The following is a 19,678-nucleotide window of genomic DNA, read 5'->3' as shown; positions in this document are numbered from 1 at the left end:
TGAGAAATGTTTCAGCTATATCTGTTTGTAAATAATTTTGATTATAATTTTAATTGTAACTCTCTAAAAAAATTTAAATATGTATATTAATTAGTATTTACTGTAGACCTACTAACAAATTTACTTAAGTTTAGCTGCAGTGGACTAGTCTAAGATTCTAGGTCCGAAGTGATCTGGCCCTTGGTCCAAGTTGGGTTTGGCCCTCAAAGACGATCAGGTTGTGCAGGCCTGGTGTATATCATAATAGCGTGAATGATGCTCTGCAAGATGTAGAAGAGGCAAGGATTAGGAGAATTAAAGGTATAAAAATCAGGGGTGTGTCAAGTGCTGCTTGGGTTAAAGAATATGCAAAAGAGTTAGCCTTGACTTTGTTATTTAAAGTCTTGTAGTGGGGAAGGTTCCTAAGGAGTCGAAAGAAGGCAAAATAATACCTCTTCACAAGCATGGTTCTAGGATCAGAAGTTTCCCATTATAGACTGGTCTGTATATCTACAGTTAGTGTTGGAAAAATTGACTAAGAATAGAATGCAGAATTTGGTTGATGTACATAAGATTCTCTATGATGGTCAGCATGGGTTTGTAAAGGGCAGGTCTTGCTTCAGCAATCTACTTACATTGCATGATAAGGTGACAAGTGAGTTAGATAACAGAGATTCATATATAGTGATTTTCTTAGACTTTGTAAAGGCATTGATAATTACTACGTGACAGATTGGCTTGTAAGCTGCAGAAGAAGTTAGGTAGAATTATGAGGAATATTGATGTTTATTCTCTACAGGAAGATTTAAATAGACTTTTAGCTTTGACAGATGAGTGGGTTGTAGTTTTAATATTAATAAATGCAAGGTGTTACACTGGGGTACAGAGATATAAGACCACATACTGTATTGGTGGAGCTGTACTTCAGGAAGTTGATGAGATTCAGGGTCTTGGGGTGATGGGAGACTGAACTAAAGTTCCGAGGGCAAGGATATCCAAAGCTGCACATTGTATTGCTGCTATGATAAAAAGTACATTGACATGTAGGAATAAGGAGGTGGTGGTGGTGCCTCTATATATAAAGAATTGGTGCCAAATCTGAGCACTGTTATGCTCAAATTTGATTACCAGGATTTCACTGTGAAAACACTAGAGAGGGGTCCAAAGACGGATGACCAAAATGATATCAGGACTCTGGAACATTTGAGTGTAGATTACAGTCTGGTGAGCAGGAGGAAAATAGGAAATATGATAGACCTTCAAGTTCATTAAGGGATTCTACTTGATTAATGCAAAAGGAATTATGTATTCTCACTGTCACTTCATCTTCAAGAAACCCAGCAACCAAATCTGAGCAAAGATCCAGATGTAATCGTATCATGGTGTTATAAAGAGAAACAACTTATATTGCATGCTTTTTCAACATACAAATTTCTTGAAGTATGCAACTTGAACTTCAACTCCCTGTTTACTATCACTTCCAAATGTCAGTTTCTTGCAGTACAGTCTTGTTAATGTACTACAGAGTTTGTAATCTGTTCAGTCCAAAATGCATAACATAACCTTAAGCTTTGAAATATTGATAATCAGGTCACCACTGTAAGCCTAGATGGTTAAATAGTTAGCTTATCCACCTCCAAATAGGATGTGGGTTCAAATCAAATCCTGTCTTGGATATGTATATTTATGGTTACTGTTAGGTGATAGATGAATTCCATTGCCAGGTGAGACTACTGCCCCACTTATTAGAGACCTGAAGTGGCTTGAAGAGTTTCAAGTTCAAGACTAAAAACAAAATCAATAAAAATATAATTTTTTTATTTATATATATGAATAATTAATAAAAAAAAAGAAGAAAAGATCCTTATTTCACTTATAGAACTAATGTGCGGCAGGCTCCAACCTGTTGTCAGTGGGAGTTGCATAAAGGGGGGGGAAGAATTTTAAGGTACTACAGTTGTTCTTCCCCAGTTTAGCATGATCAGCAAACAGTTGAATATTCTCCTTTTATGGAAATAACATTAATGTTTAAATCTGCTAATGATAACATCATTAATGTACAAGTTAACTAGTAGTAGTACCCCAAGCATATGCCAGCCTGGTTGGCTGAGTGGTTAGCATATCCACTCTCCAGCCAAGAGGCTGCAGGTTCGAATCCTGTGTAGGCATGGATGTTTGTGATTGTTTTCCACCTTCATACATTCATTCACCCAAGCATAGATACACTATCCCAATATGGACTGGGTCACCATGGGAGTAGTAGACCCAAAACCTCCCTCAGTGGGAGAGGCCTTCGCCCTGTAGTAGGTAGAAAAATAGGCTGTTCATCATCATCATCATCACTCCAAGCACATAGCTTCTCCAAGATTCTATTCTACCATACTTTCTCACTCTCTGAGGGTAAGAAAGTGTATCTATCAGTCACCAGCATCATAACCTCATTTCCATTTATTCCAGTTTATCTAATCGATATTTGCACAGTTATTCTCTGAATTTCCTTCACAAAATATGGCAGAATCATTATTTAGCCATTTTCTTACATCATTTATCTGTGATTAATACAGAAAGTAAAGTATGGATGGTTTCTGTAAGTGGCAATTTTTCAATTTTTACGAGGATGGGTGATTATCCCATTGCTCAACCTTCCTCTTTTATCTGAGCTAAGAACTGGCATAGGGATGAGCATAAGCTCCACCTATAGTAGAGTTATTATTTCAGTTATTTAAAATGCCTTTATCTTATATTCATAAACGAACAGAAGTTGTTTGTCAGTCAACGGTTATGTCAGATGAAAGCAAATAAAGTATTCAGCACAGCATTTTCATGAAATCAAAATCAGACCATTTGAATTTATTTCATATAATTATAGCATGGTACTCTCTTAGTGTCTGTCAAAAGTTAGCATCTGGCATGTGTTAAGACTGCTGCTGTAAATTTTTAATTGTTTTTCTTTCTTTTGTAATTCAAAAAGCAAGAATTTAAATGCCTTTTCATAGTCTTCTTCGTCACTGAATAGTAAGCTTTTTTTTAATGCTTTTATTTTATTAATCATCTGGATATTAGTATATGTATGATGTATTTTGCCATCTAGATGATGTCACACATTTAATTGTGTTTTGCCACCAGCAAGACATCCTTTATTAAGCAGCAGTAGTAATAAATATAACAAAAACATAAAAGAACTGGAACACATCAGTGTGAGCATAATATCAATTTTTTTTTTTAAATGACCCTGCCCCCCCCCCCACCATGAATTCTCAAAATTTATCATGGGAGGCCACTAATGCTACACAGTCCACCCAACTCCATACCACCACCACTCAAACATCTTTCAGTTAACTTAACATTTTTCTGGTTGGTCTGCATATGTTTCAGATAAACCCTTGCTACTGCTGTATGAGACTTGCTAACTCACCAGTTAAAAAAAAAAAAGCATGTATAAAAATTCCTTGCATCATCAGAATCCAACCCAGTTCTTCTCCAATCAAATGTGTGCATTTGTTAATTTCTTTAAATTAAACATACCAAGAAATTATACACTTGGTTTGATTCTTTATCAAAGTGTAAGCAAACAAGTTGCACCTGAACTATTGTCAGGACAATTGTCCCGACAATAGTTCAGGATTAAACCAACTATATAATTTCTTGGTATCTTTAATTTATAGTATAACCAAGTGGAAAAACTTCCAACTTTCTCTAATCCAAAGTATTTTAATAAAAGGTGTGAACCTTTTGGCTACTCATATATGAAAATATGACTTCTGCATTACTTCATCCTTAGTATCACCTCTAGGTCTGACTCTCACTGAATGAGACCTCAATAAAGGTTGAAACCGGTTGGTGGTTTGATTCCGAGGGAGCAGAATTTTTGCTCCCTTAAGGTTTTTGCCTTAGGGAGCTTTTGAACATCCAGGGATTTGGATCCGTTGGGGTGGGGTGGTCTGTATTAGGGCTTTCTTGGCTGATGCTTTTTTCCTGGATTATGAGTGGTTCGGCTTGGTGGTAGGGGAGCCTGTCATTGATCAGAGCCACTGCTGAGTTAAATGATCACTCAAGTCGCTCGTTGTTGGGTGATCTGAATGATCACATGATTTTTTGGAAAGGTAACTCCGACTTAAACAAGGAAACTGGTCTAGGTAGTGACTCTTCCAATAATACATATCAGCAAGGCGATGTGCTTTGCATTATGGGATACTAAGGTAAGTGATGTGAAGTCTTAGCTTTTTGATATGAGTTGTCCCAGTCCTGAAAATAATTCAGGTGCAAACTTGTTTGCTTACACTTGGATAAAGGATTAAACCAAGTGGAAAAACTTCCAACATCTTTCGTTAATTTTTTGCAAACCGCTGTTTTGTGTTTATGATTAGTGTCTTCTTTTGACCACACATACACATGAAAAGTCATAAGATCTATAACACAATGTTGCCACATATTTAATGTCTATATAATCTATTCTGAGATCAAAAGTATGATGATGATTGAAATTATAAAATAAGAAAAAAAAAATCATTGTGTGATTCCTTTTATCAGATTATTTTGAGTCCAAGAGTTCTCAGCATAATAAAAATAAAGCGAACACTCTTTAGAGTGTAGCTAAAATAGGTGTAGTTTGGAAATTGGAAATAAAAATGTCTGTTTTTAGTTTAGTAGTTCTGAGAATTGATTATATGAAATTAATTAATATGAATGACTGAAAAGATTACTTTAATCACTGATGGTAGAAAGGTGACAAGCAAAAAAAATAAAAAATTGCTGAGTGATCCCTCTGGAAAGGTGCATCATCCAGGTGGAGGTTTTGCATTTGCTGATGTAACATTCTGAATGAATTAGATAAAAGAAATGGCTACACTGTGATCCTACTGGATCCTTTCCTTTAGTATTATTCATTTTGGCAAATTATGAACACTACAACTATGTCTGACAGGGTGTCCCCTCTCAGCAACTCTTTTTAATATCTACTTAAATGAAATAATAAAATGGAATAAAAATTTACATCAAGGAATTAACCTTTCTCCTACAGTAAACTTAAACACTCTCCTCTTTGCCGACGACCAAATAATTACAAATTCTGAAGATAACTTACAGAAAGCTATTTTAGATCTAAATGAGATATCCAAAGATTATGGTATGATAATATCAACAGAAAAATCAAAAACTATGGCCTCTAAAGGACAAGATCCAGCAAGAACTAAAATAGTAATAGATAACAAGATCTTAGAACATTTAACTACCTAGGATGTATGATCACATATGAAAATGAAAAAGATATAAATGTAAAAATTGCAAAATATTTAAAAATAACAGGTGTAATTAACTCTATATTTAAACCAAACCTAGTTCAAAAACAAACCAGACTAAAAGTATACAATACATTAGCCCTACCAGTCTTAATGTAAGGAAGCGAAATCTGGACAATAAAATAAAAAGACAAACAAAGATTAACAACAGCAGAAATGAAGTTTATGAGAAAAACTGCAAAGTATACCCTATTTGATCACAAAAGAAATGAAGAAATTATGAAAGAATTAAACCAAGAACCAGTAATAGAAAAAATTAAAAAATATAAACATAAATGGATGGAACACATTCGAAGAATGAAAACAGAAAGATTACCAAAACAAGCCTTAAAGTACAAGCCATTAGGAAAAAGAAAACCAGGAATTCCTCTTAAACGATGACTTCTAAGGTCGGAACAGGCCATGCTAGGCCTAAATCTTTGAAACGCATGATGATGACGACTTTAATTTCCTGATGTTTTGAAATGTCGGGAAATTAAAGTAATTATTCCTAATATAGTTGTAGTGTTCATAATTTATTGAAAAGTATGATAAGGCTGGACTTTTGAGAATACTGCATGGAAAACTAATACAAAAGTTGGAGCAGGTGAGAATGGATATGAAGCTGGTAGCATGGATAAGAAGATGGCCGACAGAGCAGAGAGTAGGATATGATGCAGTGGAATCGAGGAGAATGAGTGTCTAGTGAAATACTACCTCAGCGTTCTGTACTATGGCCACTATTTAATTTGTATATCAGTGATATATAGGGAAAGCATTAAGGGGTGGGGGGGATATTCAATGGTTTGCTGATGATGCAAAACTGGGAAGGCAATGATTGATAAAAGTGATGTAGATATCCTGCAGAATAATTTAAATAAATTGGCATTGTGGATGATTTGTCAATTTAATGTAGCAAAATATAACGTTATGCATTTCGGGTTAAAAAGTTACATATTGTGTTGCAAGAGATTGATGAGGTTAGGGACTTGGGGGTCATGGTGGAAAGAGAGTTGAAGTTCAGAGGGCATATTGCAAAAGTTGGTAAAATTGTTCAAAGGATTACTTGGAGTTTAAAAAAAAAAAAAAAAAAAAAAAACATAAGTAAAGAAAGGAAGATTAGTCATGAAAATCAGCCCCATCTTCATGACTGTGCACAGATTTGGTCATCTGAGTTTCTTGGGATCAGGAGGTGGTGGAAAGGATTCAGAGATGAGTGACCAATAGAATGCTCCCTATAAGGATAAATGGAAAGTGTATGTGTGGCAAAGTTTTGTTGATAGGCAGAAAAGAGGGGATATGGTAGAAACTTATAAGTTATTAAAGAGATCCTAGAAAATTGATACAAAAGAAAATTTTCAATACATGAGTGTGGAGAGAACAAGAGATCATCTGGAAGGTATGTAAGAGTATAAGGACTCTTTACTTGATGAGTGGAATGGATTGCCAGAATAGCCATGAGTGTCTCGACAGCGTATATAAAGGTTAGTATGGGTCTCCACGATAAGTCTTCAAATCCTGTGTAATAAAAATATAGAATGGGTATTTATTACTTAGGCAAAGTGGATATTAGATCCAACATTATTTCAAAGTCCAATGGTTGTAGAAACTATGCAAGTTTCATAAAATTGATCTGAGAGCTTATGAGAATACAATCCTCGGCATCGGAGTTGCCTTGGCTTGCACTACTTAAAATGCACGAGTGCTGCTCAAGCATCCATATATTCGCCTTTTATTATTAGCGCATTTTTAAAGATTTCGCTGACCTGACAGCTATTTTGAACTGGTTGGTTCTCTTCAGAGACCAGGCAGAAACCTTAAGACTCTCATTCAGTACTAAGGAAATGAAATGTCAGAGATCTAATATCTACTTTGCTTATGTAATTTTACATAGCTGAAATGAAGCTATATGGCTCTTTTTTTTTAAAGTATAATCAAGAGGATACCATCTTTCTATCCCAGCTCCTGTATTGTTCTGCAGGAATTGGAAAAAGACCAATGCGAGCAGTTTATGACATTAGGGTCAAGTTATCTGCCAAGAGAAAGAGAGGTGGAAGCCCAAATGGTCAGAAGTTTCATCCAGTGGCCTTTACAAAGGACTAGATTGCTCAACTTTACATGACACATGTTTTTTATATTTGAGCCTTCAAAATTCAATTTAGATTTTAGTAGCTAAATATAATAATAATAATAATGATGATGATAAATGAATCTTAGACTACCTTAACACATCTATTGGAAGTCTAAGACTTGGACAGTCGGTGAGAATTCTGAATAGAATAAAACATTTATAACACACAATTTTCACACTTTTAGATAAGTTAATGTTTGATGTTGAGGCGCTTGGTTTAGGTAATCCTGCTTTGAAAAAACTCAAGTTTTTTTTGAACTTTTGAATTCTGCTGTTTTTTTTAATAATTAACTCCCTAAAATTACGAAAATGTGTGTAATAAAACTGCTGCAGAAAGTCATGCCACACGACAAAAGAACCAATTATAATGCGATTGATGTGATAAATTACTACAATGTTTTTCCAACATATGATGGCCTATTTACCAAAATTTGTTAAAAATAATGAAATTAATAACAAAAAATAACCTGTTAATTTAATTATAAGCAAATCTTGGTTAAAAGCATTTTAAAATTAACAGGGTGTTAATTTTCACGTGACATACGAACTCGAAATTTTGTCTGTTAAATCAAGGGTTTACTATATATATATAAAGTGAATATTATGTAAAGAAATCTATTTTTGAAAAGGAATTTCTAGGTAATGGGGAACACTTTGCAATGAAGGTTGTTTTACAGAACAGAAGGTGAAATAAAATGAAAGGAGAAGCAGGTTTGGTGCATTTGTACTGTATTATTGAGACCGGGATGTGGAGTAGCTGTTGCTCATGTTTTTACAGGGCTGATAGAAAGTGAAGGAATAACAGATGCCAGTTTGGTGGTGCAGTACCTACCCATAAACATATCTGTAGGAAAAATGTAGGGCCAAAACAGACCATTTAAGAGAGAGAAATAGTGGTTGAAGCAAGTCATTGAGAGAGGTGGGGGGGAAGGGATCATCTGAATCACTCTCCTCTGTACACTATCAAGAATTTTCAGGAAAGTTTTTGGTTACTATCCCAAACATTTCAGCAATATTTTAAGGTTGGGTATTAAATTAATGGAAATTTGTACAGAATTAATGGCTGGATCAGGAAAAATTTTTGAGGGTTAGGAAGCTATTGATACATGTTTGTGCCAGGAATGGCTAGAGGTAAATGACAATCCAAGAAGAGATTCTGTATAAATGAGTTGTGTATTATTGAAAATAAGGAAATGTGAATGGAGATCCTTTTTACATCGAGGGGGAAGCAGGACTATGGCTTGCTTTGATAGTACAGAATGTGACTAGGTTATTCTCACCCATGTTAAACAGCAGTATAGAGATCAGTGTTTAGGGTTCTGGTTGTAGATCTTGAATCTTGGGATGTTTGTATGCTGAAGTAGTTTGTCAAATGAGTAGGAGGAATGAATTGTACTGTTATCACTAAAACTACAAATAGGACTTATTGGTTAGTGAGAAATAGTCAGGTATAGGAGGTAATGAATGGCTTTCTCACTTTGCCAAGGTTAAAAGTGTGTCAGGGAGATTGTCTTTCAGAGATTGCCATCTAAATTGTCATGTTTTGGTCCAACTTCCATGCTCTGTAATTGGGTTGCCAGCTTTCTCTCTTTGTTCAATCACTGCATACCATAGTGAATTTCTAAAGCAGGCCTTGATACCATATTCAATTATTACTCTTGATGTTTCCAGAGCGTATGATGTGAGAAATGTAGGCTGAGATCTGAAGATATAGTAGTGAGCATTAACTGAAGTTGATGACCTTCATTTTAAAGAGGTTGAGATGAGGACAATCAGTTAATAGGTTGATGGCAGACTTTTTATCTTCCTGTTTTGGAACAGGATGAATATAAGCTTGCTTCCAGATGTATTGCTTATGTAGAAGGCAGAATGAATTAATTTTCCATGATGAGTCTGCTGACTCCAGAAGAGTGTGATAATAATGTAGGATAGGTTAATTCTTGATCACAACTTTTGAATATAATTGGATATTTATCATTGGGATCAGAAGGCTGTGGTATTTGGGCTAATTAAGACTCTTCTGATGCCTTTTTTTTTTGCCAAAAGACCATAGCAAGACAAACTGTTTCTGGTTTTGTAAGAGGTAATTTGCCTTGGTCATCTATGCAACAGTTGAAGAACGATGCCAGGAGGTCAGTTTTATCTTTAGATGTTGTAAAAGTGATGCTGACTAAATGAGAGGCAAAAGCAAAGGTGAGCCAAAGTTGCACCTTGGCTGCTCACCTGTGTCCCCCAAAGAGATCAGAAATGGGATCTTTTCAAACAGGTTTAGATTTATTGATTTTTTTTGCATTTGTTTCATGCTTCATTATATGCTGGAGAAGTATCATATTATATTATAATAACTGTGTTTGCTTTTAAATTTCAGTATTCCATAAAAGGCACAAACATGTAAAGCAGATATAGGGGAGAAGCTTTAATAAAAAAAAGAAGAGGAATCAGTACAGTTTTTAAATAATTATCACATCTGTAGCAATGCTTGAACTCTGACAACAACAACAACAACAACAACAAAAAAAAAAAAAAAAAAAAAAAAAAAAAAAAAAAAAAAAAGACACCTATGAATTTTTAGTAGAAATAGGCCAAGAGAAGGTCCAAAAGTTTATATTTACCTTACAGGTGTGTCAATTGTTGAGTTTATCCATTAAATACTGAACAAGCCAATCAATAATGAGTAAGATGAACACGTAAAAATATGAAAGTTCAGTCCTTTCCTAAAGATGCATTCAATTGGATAGAAGATATTTCTTCCAATTTTCAAAATTTATTTTCCACAAATAAAAACATGTACAACATCTAGATAGATCCAGGAAGTAAACCCTTGAACTAGGTATTGATCTACATATTATATTATGAACATGTACAATGACATTGCCTCTGAATAAGATGTTAAACTTTAGTCTTAAAGGTTTCAAGGGAATGGAAGTAAGGTAAAATAAGTCCATTATGTAAAGGAGGCTCCAAGACAGATAGGAGAAATTATGAATCGATATCTTGGGAATGACGGTACTAGTACAGAAGTTACTGTATGCCCCCAGATGCAAGACCCTTTTTCTGTGCATATCAAAAGAAGGAAAATCCATTCCAATAATAGGGTAATCAATCCATATTGTGGGATGAGTTGTTTATTATTACACGTCAGAAAATTAAATTCTCTTTTATGATCATTGTAGTTTTTAAAGTGGTAATTATTTTGCTTGTATAAAAGTTGGAAAATTTTACGTATAAAGCACGTGATTTCGAATGTTGGTGACCAATTCGTACATCGCCTTATTTCTTTCTCCCCCTTCAATATGAATTGGCAATCTTCCAACAATGGCTCTCGCTTCTGTGGTCGGACAGTAATTGGGTGAATAAGATTGTGATACAGCTGAAGGGGAAAAGCATGACATTTGTTAATGCTATGTTGCACCTTAATAATTTATTCACTTTTTTTTATATAATATATAATAGTAACAGTAGCGTTAGATAAAGGGAATGACTACACAATGCTGCTAGACTTTGCAAAAGCATTTTACAGGATATAGCATAGAACTTGGAGATTTGGATCAAATAGAGATGGATACAAGGGTGGCTGATGGACAGATACCATAGTATATGAAAGAGTAGAAATCAGGTGACTGGTAGTGTACAGTTGTATATTAATGACATAGAAAATGATTCATGATGGGAAGTATTCAATTATTTGCTGATGATGATATAACTTGAGTAAACTTAAGGCAATATACAGCTGGCTTGCAGAATGTTTGAAAGGTTAATAGTATGGGTAAATGACAATGGGCACCAGTTTAATGTGGGAAAGTGTAAAGTTTTTGGAACGAAAAGATTACATGCTGTATACTGCATTGACAGAATTGAAATACAAGACGTTGAAGCTAGAGACTGGGAGTATTGGTAGATGTACTAAAATTCAAAGAGCATGCTAAGTACACTGCTTAACAAAATTCTTCTAAGATGTGGTGTAACCTGTGCATTGGTGATGAAAAGGACAAAATTTGTATGTACAATAGAATAACCATGAAATTAGGAGATTGTGAGAAACATCAGACAGGTATAAGGAACATTACAGCAATGGTATATAAGAACTACCAAAAAAAAAAAAAAAGTCACTTTACAGAAGTTTACACAAGATTCTTGAAAATATGGTCACATAACATCAGTACAGCAACTAATGTTATGTGACTCTAATTGCTAAACAAATCTGACAGAAGTGGACCTTGCTGATATGAGAGATTCTGTGAAAATAAATCCCTTTGAATTTTTTTATGTTAAAACTCCAAGGTCCCTAGATTCATAAGTTTCCAGCATAATGGAGACAGCGAGTGGTGTAGTGTGCCCTCTAGCGATGAGTTCTTGGACTCCCTGGAGTCGTCGCATATTATCTTGTTTAAAATTTTATTACAACAAAAGTGTTGTAATAAAAGTAACTGAATTGGTTAACCATTATTATTTGCCCAGTCTCAGCCTATTCAAATCATTCTGTAAATAACATCATCAAATGCTTAACTATTTTTGTATCGTCAGCAAACAAACAGCTATCAGGTCTTTCCCACTATCATTAATGTAATTGAATAACAGTGGTCCAAATGCCATGGAAAATGGAAAAGTTTTGGGGAATCTCAAGATTCTTTTGACATCTCTGAGGCATTTGAGTTTAGCACAAAGGACTTAATTTAGTTCCCATCATATTGTTTGTTTTATGACTTATATACTACACTGCTAAAAACAATTAGGGAATATTTTAGTTTGTCGGATAATTATAAATTTCTGCAAAAATAATTATAACTATTGGGTACTTTATACATGAATAAATATTTCTTATGCAGAGGGTGTAATTGATGAGATATTGTTTAAATAATCGATATTTATTACAAATTGTGTTACATTTTTATAATTTACAAGAAAACCAAAATATCCCCTAATTGTCTTGAGCAGTATATATTTGGTTTACAGCTCTTGGAAAGCACGTGGTGGTGGCTGAATATTCATCCTCAAGCAACGTACAGGGTGTCCCAAAATTCACGCAAGATTTAAATTTAGCGCCATTTGTGCGGTAAAGTGTTGCCAACGACAAAAAAAAAAAAAAAAAAAGACAGCGTGACAGCTGACAGTTCAGGGTTATTAAAAATGACCACACACACAGCGAAGAGAGTTCGTTGAATGGATTATGGAACAAGTGGATGCTTATTTTTTGAACAAAATCATCTTCAGCAATGAGGCTCATTTTCATCTTGATGGCTTCGTTAATCGACAAAATTGTTGCATTTAGGGTTCAGAAAATCCACGGGTGATTGTTGAGAAACAAATGCATCCACAACGTGTCACTGTTTGGTGCGGATTTTGGGGGTGGAGGCATCATCGGTCCATTCTTCTTCGAAAATGCGGCTAGTAAGGCAATAACAGTTAATGGTGACTGCTATCGCGACATGATAATCCAGTTTTTTGTGCCTAAATTGCAAGATATGAATGTGAACGACATGTGGTTTCAACAAGACGGTGCCACATGCCATACAGCCCGAGAAACAATTCAATTACTGCATGAGTCATTTCCTGATCGTGTAATTTCCCGTTTTGGTGATCAGAATTGGCTGCCCAGATCATGTGACTTAACGCCATTGGACTCTTTTCTTTGGGGTTTTTTGAAGTCTAAGGTTTATGCCAACAAGCCCGACCACCCACGCCTGGAAGGAGAAAATTGAGTGCTGTATCAACGAAATTCAGCCACATTTATGCAAAACGGTTATGGAAAATTTTGACAAAAGAGTGCGTATGTGCCAGCAAAGCTGTGGAGGCCATTTACCCGATATGCTATTCCATGCATAACCCTATACTGCATAGTTTATGAATCAACAGGAAATTACAATTTTTAATTAAAAACCTGTGTTTTCTATCAAAATTACTTCTTGCGTGAATTTTGGGACACCCTGTATAATATAATACTGCTATAGCAACTACTGTTGCTGTTTCACAAGGCTCTGTTCTTTTACCTGCAGTCTTTTTATTCTGAATACTAACCTCCTCCAGATTTTATTGCAAATCAAATGCAATTTTCTGATGGGCACTGCATTTTTCTTTCACTACATAATTCATCAGATCTTCCAGAATAACTTCTATAATCCTGAATTTTCTGATTTAACTCAGTGATACTGATACCTTTACTCAATTCTGCATTATTTCTCACAAAAAGTAGCTTTTTTTTTCTCTTCTATTTGTACATTTTACAAGACTCAAATTGCTATATAAATTGAGATTTTGCTTGGAATGATTCTAATCTCCAGTCTCTCTCTTTTGGCATAAATGTAATACAAATATTGCTATTTCAGCATCCAAGAAATCAGATTTTCCTTTTTGCTCAAGACATTTATCTTGATCAAAGATCTATTTGAAAATAAATAAAAAAAACATCCAACAATTGAATACTCTCACATTTGGAGTGATGCCTGTGAGGACCCTCTAAAAATACTAAGTCCAGAAATATCCAGTTATGTTGATTAATAACCCCTCTATCTCTAGTTAACTTTATGTGGATGTTCAGTTTCTGCTGCTTGAATTTTCTAGTTTTCATATTCTGAATTATCAGTGACACATGCAAATAGAATATTTCCATGTGTCACTGATAATTCAGTTGTACTCTTTAAATCTTTTAAAGCATCTACATCAGCTGTTCAAAGCTTCACAATTCAATTCTGAAATAAAAGGAATTTTTTCTTCATTCTCCATACCCTACCATAAAAAAAAAAAAATGGCAAGATACATAACACATTTTATTTTGTCTATAATTAGTGATTTGATACTTTTATGCATATTAAACCAGTATGCTATGTTAGGGTTAGGTAGCACGAGATAGCCACAAGTCTCTTCATCGGATGCTACTTATTATGGGTTAGCTATCTCCAATTTTATTAAATTCTCTCCAGGCAGCAAAGCAACACATAATTATGACACTATTTCTCCCCTTTGTATACTTGCAAATAGTCTGATGGGATGGCTCAACAATATTTTGTTGTAAGAATTTCTTACATAAATAAATTTCAATGCATAATCTGTCCAAGTAAGAGTCCTGAAATAATCTACATGTTGACAAACAGAACAGACTGATAGGTTTACACATTGAGAGACCCATCTAGCAAGTGAAATGAAATGAAATTTATGATCATCACAGAAGAAATAAGGATACATTAAAATAATTAAAATGAAAATCTTTAACTTTCCAAGGTGATGATCAGGTAGGACTGCTGTTTTCTGACTGTTAAGCTAATATGACAGCTGACTGTTGCCATCTCACTGTCAGAAATGTGTGTGTGTGTGTAATAATATATATTATTATTACCCAGGTATCTCCATGAAGTCAAAAGACTCATTGCAGGAGATATATATATATAAATATAAACCATAATATATATATTATGGTCTGCTATTGTGATTTCTATGATTGATTTTTTGAGTAGCATGGTTATCAAAGTTTCTAGAGGAAAAACTACTTTCCTGTGCCCAAGTTCGACTAAGCTAGGAACCGACTGTAAAAAGGCTTAGAATAAGTTCCCTTAGTTGCAACTAGAATCAAAACTTGAATTTTTTTCCCCTGATATTTTAGCTCTAAGAGAAAGAATAAGTGCAAGTCCTATTTTTTTAATGCAATTCTTAAATTATATGTATTTTGCAATAACAATTTTGATACATCTTGCCCTGAAATGGTTCATTTGAACAAAAATTGGAATGGCTTGACTGGCAGACAAAATAAATCTATCAATAGGTGAATTATTTATGCATTTGGTATTTGAATGATTTTTCTAACAAGCCTGTGTAAATAGTATTAGCATCCATAGCACTGACCACCCAAAGAAAGACTGTTCTAAGTGTGATTCTAGTTGCCAATAGTGGAACTTTTTTTCAAGCCATTTTTCAACCAGTTCCAGAGTTAGTCAATCTCTGGTACAGGCAAGTAGAACCCACACTATACTCGGCAACAATATATTGTGTTAAGGACCACGAGATAGCAATTGTCGTCTGCATTACCCTCTTTACTAAAGATGCGACTTAAGTCATTAATAATTTGGGCCAGTATCTCTGCAGGCCTATGTAGTTCAGTGAGAGTGGTTTGCTTCTACAGTGCTGGACCACTTGAAAGACTCAAGTTCAGTTATAGTCGCCAACTAAAATCACACTTAAGAGGAACTGTTTCTGGCCCTTTCTTCGACTGGTTTTTGAGTTAGTCAATCTCTGGCACAAAAAAGTGAGTTTTTTTTCTTCCTGTAAACTCAAGAAATTCGACTGTAGAATCCATACTGTTTCAGACAATAAATATATTGTGTTATAATTAGGTGCCACGAGATGGTGGCTTTCTTGCATATATCTAGTCTTGGCCAGATATATGTGAAGATATACATACAAAGAAACATGTTAAAAAAACAGATCGAGAGAATATTTCCTGCTTTCAGCAACTCAAAATTATATATTAGGTACTACTGTAGAAGAAAGTGTAATATCATCAAAGCAAGAGCTTAGTTTCATTGAGATTCAGAAACAAATTCCTGGGAATAGACAAAATTTCTGCAGTTACTGAAACCAGGAGTTTAACTACATAGAAGAAAGAGTAAATGTCAACAGAATAGTGCGAGTCTATTTTGCCTAATGAAGTATCTGTTATGTAATTATATAGAACGTATGTATTCCTATTTTGTAAAAGAGATTAAATCTTTTTACAAAGAAGATAACTGTCTACCAAGCTGGTTTCAGGAAAGGCAAATCTATATTTGATCAGATACATATATAACAATTAGAGAAATTTTGGGAATTTGATATAAATATTCATTGATTTTTTGTTGATTTCCAACAAGCATATGACAACATTAATAGGAAAAAAATTATGACACTATGATATACTTTGGAATACCAGATAAGTTGCATCAGATTTAGAAGCACAAGTTAAAATACAATGATTTAACAGATCCCTTTCCAACAAATCTAGAATTAAAACAAGATCGCCTAGCTCCAATACTTTTTAACTTGACACTGAAAATACATTATCCGATCATTGTCCAGTAGATACTAAAGTCACTCTAATAAATAAATCAGTACAGATTGTAGTAATGCAGATGACATTAAGATCATGCAAGAGCCAAACAAAAAGCAGAACATTTGGAATTAAATTAGTACTAGAGACAATGCTAAATCAACAAAAAAAAAGTGATTAATACCAGACAGAATCGGTTAACTGATACATGTGATAATTGGGACTTTCAAAGTAGAACAATTTAAATATTTAAGCGTAATGATCACCATCCAACCAAATGCAATGGTATAAGTGCAGAACTGAATAAAAAAAATCAGGCCTTTTAATACTTTCTCATACACGTGTATTCAAGTGAAAAACTATCCATTGGGAGATAAAGTTTCTGGACGTCCCTCGCATTTGTACGAGGGACGTCCAGAAAGCAAGTTCCATTTTTAAATATTTTCACTGCAGCGCTGCAATCGCAATGGTGCGCATGCATGCTGAGTTTGTTGATTCGTTAGCAAGGCATTGCTGCCATTTCAGACATTCTCGCAGTGCATATGCTTCTTGGTGTGTGTTTATAATGTCTAAGAAAATCGAATTGCCTGCTGCATGCGAAATTAGGGCAGTTATCCATTTCTTTAATGCAAGGAACATTAAAGCAGTTGAAATTCATCAGTAAATTACTGAGGTTTATGGAGAATGGCGTTCTCCATAAACCTCCAAAAGGTTTATGGCGTTCCCACCTTCGGCTGGGAACAATTCCATCATCCCCATATAGTCCTGACCTCGTACCAAGTGACTTTCACCTGTTCAAACATTTGAAATCTTTCCTTGGTGGCCGGTGGTTTCAAGACGATTAGGTCAAAGAAGCAGTCAATACTTGGTTTGCGTCACAGGCAGCAACCTTCTACGAGGAAGGTATACAACTCTCGGTGCCTCATTATGATAAGTGCCTGAACAATGGCAGAAATTATGTAGAAAAGTAGTGAAAGATATCTACTTTAGTTTCCAATAAAGTTTTTTTTTTTGTAAGTATATTTTTGTTTCTCTGGCAGCCCATCGGAACTTACTTTCTGGACATCCCTCGTATATAAATCGATAATTCATCCAGTTACCAATGTGAAACCTGAATATTGATGAGAGTGGAGAATTTGATTTTGCTTTTAAAAGAAAATTCCTCAGAAAAATATTTGGTACACTGAATAATAATAATAATGGCCACTGGAAGATCAAATATAACCATGAATTATATCAACTCTATAAAGAATTTACAATACACTTGTATTATAGAGTTGCAGTGGGCAGGACATGTTTTTCAAATAGAAATGACAGTATGAAAGAAAATAACTTTCTTTTTTTTTTGATAAAAGCTCAATGTCTAAACTGGAGAAATAAGGTTTTGGATAGGGTTATTAGGCAAAACAAATCCAGGACAAAACTTGATTTGCACTGTTGAGCCATATGAAGAAGAAAAGACCACCAGCATGTTTATTGGAGGCTTTAAAAAATAAATTCCATGGTTTGGTCTCCAGATTATCTCACCTGAGCTCACTTGTTATAATGCACTGCATGTTTCAAAATTTTAATGGATGGGAATGTTATAAAAAGATGACTAAGCCAAGAAATTCTCCCAAACAAAATGTTTATTTATTACAGAATATTGACTATTTCATTCTTAATGGACTTTTATCAAATTTTCACAGTTTTAATTACTACAGATATACTGACTAGTCTATAATGTGTTGCAGCTGTTTTGCCAAGATTTGTGTAATGTCCCTCATATGCATCCCCTCTTGCAAAATTCTATCTTCTCATCATGTGTTTAATGCAGAATCAGGCCTTGTCATTTTATTTCTACTTGGATGAAGATCATTGATTTGCCACTCCATCTACTTCCAGATGGCATGAATTTATTATTCTACAATAATTTCTCTACTCTTACATAATAGAAATCTAGGAGCCCTGTAGAAGTGGTGATTGCATCCATTGTATAAGCTGCCTGGAGAAAGCTGTTTTTGGTTCGAATCTAGTTGCCAATTAAAGGAACTTTTTCTAATCCTTCAACCAGTTCCAGTTATTTAGGCACACACACACGAGGTTTTTTCTCCCTTATAAACTCAAGAAAATTGACTGTAATACCCACACTACTTCAGGCAAATCATGTATGGTGTTAGGGACCATGAGGTGGCAGCACTTGTCTGCCTCTCTTCATCAGATGCCATTTATAACTAATGCTAGTCTTGATCCAGCTATCTCTCAGACTCCCTGTGGAGATTGAACTTTCTCCCCTCCTCAGTTTCCCAAAAAATTAGATTGATCTAAAATGGCCAACAAATACATGTGGCACATTTCACAAAATGACTAAAAATCAAAATTTAACTTAGGAATAGACAAAATGGCTATAATGCCCGTCAGCATACGTCATTGTAATTTAATACTTTAGAAGAGAGAGAGAAAAAAGTCAGCACATTATAAACACTGCAAGCACACAACTCGCACATAAAAATCCACAGTTAATTAACTTTCTTTCTCTGCGTGTTAATCCCGCTTCCAATGCAGGGTCTGCATGTTGCAACTTTTGTTAGTACAACCCCAACCGGTTTGTTGCCGACCCTGCCATTGTGGGGAATGTATTTTTGATTGTATCCTGTGTGTTCATGGGGATGGTTTGCCTGCTTGTGGGAGGAAAAACCCCAGCTAAACTGGGGAGAAAAACCCTGTGGTCCACGCCCAAGACCGGCTAACTTGGCTATGGCTGAGGAAGATCCTTCAGCTCCTCATTTCGTCGACGGGAATCGAACCTAGGACACTCCTTCCCCAGGCATATGGTTGCGAAGTGCACAGCCACTAGGCTAACCATGCGGATCCACAGTTAATTAACCAAAAGCAATTATCTAAACTTGCAATGCTCTTGCACAAATCCTGTGAAGCATCACTTGACACCTCTTATTGAGAAAAATGAGATTGAAGACAGGTCACATAGTTTCAAAAAAGACAATGTTCCATTATCAGACACACTGTACTTTATTCCTTTGCATTTAAAAGAAAATTGTAACCGATCTTCAACCTTGAGGGTCACAAACTTAAAAAAAAAAAACATCAAATTCCTGATATATACCCTCAAGGGGTGTCAGGATATGATAGTACTACATGAAAAATTACATAATTACTAACTTCCTATCTACAATTTTCCTCCAAATCAGTCTGTTACTTAGACTGATTGTCAAGACTCCAATATTATCAGATCTTATATTTCGATCTTCTAGGGCACTTTTTACTGTATCAATCCACCTA

The sequence above is a fragment of the Typopeltis vanoorti genome, chromosome 2 (assembly GCF_054136105.1).
Source record: "Typopeltis vanoorti isolate ZY-2024b chromosome 2, IOZ_Tvanoo_1.0, whole genome shotgun sequence".
Classification (NCBI taxonomy): Eukaryota; Metazoa; Arthropoda; class Arachnida; order Uropygi; family Thelyphonidae; genus Typopeltis; species Typopeltis vanoorti.
Note: the sequence above shows the minus strand (reverse complement) of the source record.